Source organism: Sinocyclocheilus rhinocerous, unplaced genomic scaffold (assembly GCF_001515625.1).
Source record: "Sinocyclocheilus rhinocerous isolate Xijiao unplaced genomic scaffold, SAMN03320098_v1.1 scaffold3916, whole genome shotgun sequence".
Taxonomy (NCBI): domain Eukaryota; kingdom Metazoa; phylum Chordata; class Actinopteri; order Cypriniformes; family Cyprinidae; genus Sinocyclocheilus; species Sinocyclocheilus rhinocerous.
Genome location: NW_015643503.1, coordinates 87,933 through 91,718, shown reverse-complemented (window position 1 = coordinate 91,718; position 3,786 = coordinate 87,933). Strand labels below are relative to the sequence as shown.

Here is a 3,786-nt window from a genome sequence, read left to right as displayed (position 1 = left end):
TATATGAGTGTGAGTGTGTGTGTGTGTGTGTGTATGTGAGTGTGTGTGTGTGTGTGTGTGTGAGTGTGTGTGTGTGTGTCCTGGTTTGCCCCGGATCACTGCAGGTCAGCGTCAGGATTCCCTCAGTTTGAACTCCTCTTAGCTGCTCTAACAGGCCGGTGACGGAGCGCTGTGCGTCAGTGCGGGGCATCTGCTCGTCAGGCCGGAGGACGTTCAGCGTAAAACACAAACACTTGAGCTGTGATGAGCGACGGAGCTGTTAACACACCGTTACACGATCAGGAGCGCTGCTGAGTGTGTAGCTTCATGTGAGAACCGCATAAACGCGTCTGCTAAATGCAGAAATGTGAGAAACGGACTCATCCGCTGATGTTTGGTGGCTTTGAGGCTGTTGGCAGCGGCTGATAACTGTGTGTTTGATTAGCAGTGTGTGGTTGTAAAAGCTGCTGATGTCAGTGGACACACACAGGTTCAGAGGGAATAGTGTGTGTAATATCTTCACATCATCTCAACAATAGTGTTATGTAACATCAGCCATACTGATCTCCAGATATCAGTATCCTTTGTGAGGATGAGGATGAGTAATGTATGAGTCGATGTTTGATGCAGTTCTCCACCTGACGACGCAGTGAATATTCATGCTTTGACACACACAGACACACACACACACTCACTTATACACACACACACACACACTCACTTATACACACACACACACCTGGGTCAATGGGAGGTGTGTGTGATCATATATTACATGAGGAATGTGCCGTGATAACATTATTTCCTGCATGATAAATCACTCAGATGAACCTGAAGCCTTTATAGACTCGCTACACTCTGGATTAGAGATCTCATGCTCTCAAATGCTTTAAATCTGTAGCTTCGTCAACTGGGGTTCAAGAAAGCCCCTGGGTCCTGCAGAACTACGGCTGATCCCATAGAAAAAAGAAAAAACATGTATGCGATCACACACACTCACAAACACACACACACACACACACTCACACACTCACTCACACACACACACACACACACACTCACTCACACGCACACACACACTCACACACACACTCACTCACACACTCACACACACTGTGTTTTGACTGTACAGTGATGATGTTGTGTGTTGTCTCTGGTCGTGTGTGTGATATTCTCTCGTGCGGTGAGCAGCATGATTTGTGTTTAACGAGTGTTCTGTTGAATCGCAGACAGTGTGATGCTGTTGAAGCTCTCTGTTCATGTGATATGACCGCGCTCGTGTGTGTCACCTATGACATTTGAACCCAGGTCATGCTGCGTCTTTCACGCTGTCAGTCGTTTGAGCTTCATCTGCGTCTGTGGTGACGCGCTTCACTCCGTTTCCCACAATGCAGTGCAGCTTTGAATGTTCATTGCAGAAACAGCGGGAATCTAGTTCTCAAGTTGTGTGCTTTTGTGTCTTAAAATCTGGACACACCAAGCCAAAACCTGAACAAAAATATATTATTGGCCTTTTTGGTTCAACCTTAAATCTTTTTTTTAAAAAGTCTCTTCTGCTCACTAAAACTGCATTTATTTGATCAAAAATACAGTAAAAAATTTGTTTTATTTTTCAGGATTCACAGATGAATAGAAAGTTCAGAAGAACAGCATTTATTTGAAATAGAAATCTACTGTAACATTATAAATGTCTTTACTGTCACTTTTTATCAATTTAATGCATCACTGATGAATAAAAGTATTAATTTCTTTCAAAAAATCTACTGAACCCAGGCTTTTGAACAGCAGTGTAACATGATGCATTAATATTTCACAATTAAAATATATGTAATAAAAATATTGCGAACTACTCTAGTACATTAATGAAAGTGAGATTTGTTTCTGCATTAATGATATTTGCAGGGGAAAGTGTGTGTGTGTGTGTGAGTGTGTGTGTGTGTGAGAGAGAGAGTGTGTGTGAGAGAGTGTGTGTGTGTATATAAGTGAGCGTGTGTGTGTGTGTGTGTGTGTGTGTGTGCGCATGATTCTTCTGTATCGCTGCTGTCGTGCTCTGTGTGCAGGAAACACTTGCTTACTCAGCACAACACACACACACACACTCTTGCGCGGTTGCCATGCCGATAATCCCCGTATGCTGCATGCTGAATCATGTTGCTGCGCTTCCTTTCTCCGTCTCTCCGTCCGCTCGACTCGGATACAGTGTGTGTGTGTGTGAAGGATATCAGTTCAGTTCTGTGTTTTATGTTTGAGTGTGTTTGCATATTGAGTGTGTGTAAGTTCATGAGCCGCTTCACCGTGTCTGTAGTGACAGTAGTAACGCCTCGTGTTCGCCGTCTCCAAACAGTTGTAGTTGTTTTGCGATGTGATGTGAGAAACATCTGGAATATGCAAGGATCCGTCGGTGACGCTTCACAATAAGCTTCCATTTGTGAACATTAGTGAACTAATAATGAAAATACTCTTACAGCATTTATTAATCTACTTTCAACATTTACTAAGACGTTATTAAAATCCAAAATCTGCTATTATTGTTTAATGGAGCTGAGCTAACATGAACTAACAATGAGCAGTCGCATTATTATTAGTATTAACAAAGATTACGAAATACTGTTATTGCTCATTGTTAATATGTTGACTAGTGTTACTGATCACTCCGTCTCAAGTGCTCCAACAATTGTAAAGTTGCTTGCTTGACAAATTTTTTTTTTTTTCAAACCACAAACCACTTTTTTTGTTTTTGTTTTATTTGGTTTAACCTCAGCGGTGTCTTTGCGTTGGTGCACGACATAATTTGCTTATATGGATGTTGTGGAAAATTCCAAAAATTAAAAAAAGCCAAGCAACCGTGTTGTTTCTTTGATGTGCTACAAAACGATTTTGCATTTTTGAAACTTTAATATAATCACCGTTCACACGGATCCACGCAAACGGTGTTTATTCGCTGCATTGTTCATGCCAGGCCTGTAGTTGATGTCACTTTGTAGAGAAACAGTTTTTAAAAATCTGTGTTTTCTAACTGTTGTTGTTTAAATGAACGGCCAAAACGCATAAAATCTTTCCATTTTTAGTTGAAAAGTTGGTGAAAATGGTGCATGATGATTATAAAAGAATCAATGTGTTTTAAAGAAAACATTGTTTACGATGTGTGTGATAATTGTGTGTTGACGTGTGATTTTGTATAATGCAGTGGATGAACCTCATCTCGTTTGATCACTTTATTGCAGATGTTTTGTTAATGGTTTCTAAAGGTTTACGTGGACTTGCTCCAGAATAAATCTCCAGCCTGTTACAGCATCATCATGCTGCAGACCTTTAGGATCGTCTCAGAGTCGCCTCTTAAGTGTCCCGAAGTCGCGGTTGAGAACTAAAGGAGATGGTGCCTGTGGAATAGCCTCCGCTGCACATCAGATCCTGTGACTCGACTGAAGGCTTTAAATCAATGCTGAAGACGCACCTCTACTCTGTTGCATATAGCCGTCCTCAGATGGGTTTTGTGTTTTAATGTGTTGGTGTGTAGGTGTTTTGTAAATTTGCGAGGGTAAAGCACTTTAGTCAACTTGTTGTTTTTAAATGTGCTATAGATGTATATGTTGATTGCTTGATAATGTGCAGAATTTGACAACATTCCTACTGTCAGACTCACACACACACACACTTTTTTTGTGTGTCTGTGATGTTTGTGCTCCTGCTGGTGTTTCCTCATTTTGGACCCATTTGCATGAGCAAGAACTTGCTGTTCTCCAGCCCTGCGATCTGTGTGTGTGTTTGTGTGTGTGTGTGAGTGTGTGTGTGTGAGTGTGTGTGTGT

General features: G+C 41.4%; 1 protein-coding gene across 1 annotated transcript in view; it reads left to right on the top strand.

Moving 5' to 3' along the window:
* Positions 1-3,786, top strand: part of sik3 (SIK family kinase 3) — a 36,376-nt gene that overhangs the window by 2,301 nt on the left and 30,289 nt on the right. The gene's annotated exons all lie outside the window — the stretch shown is intronic.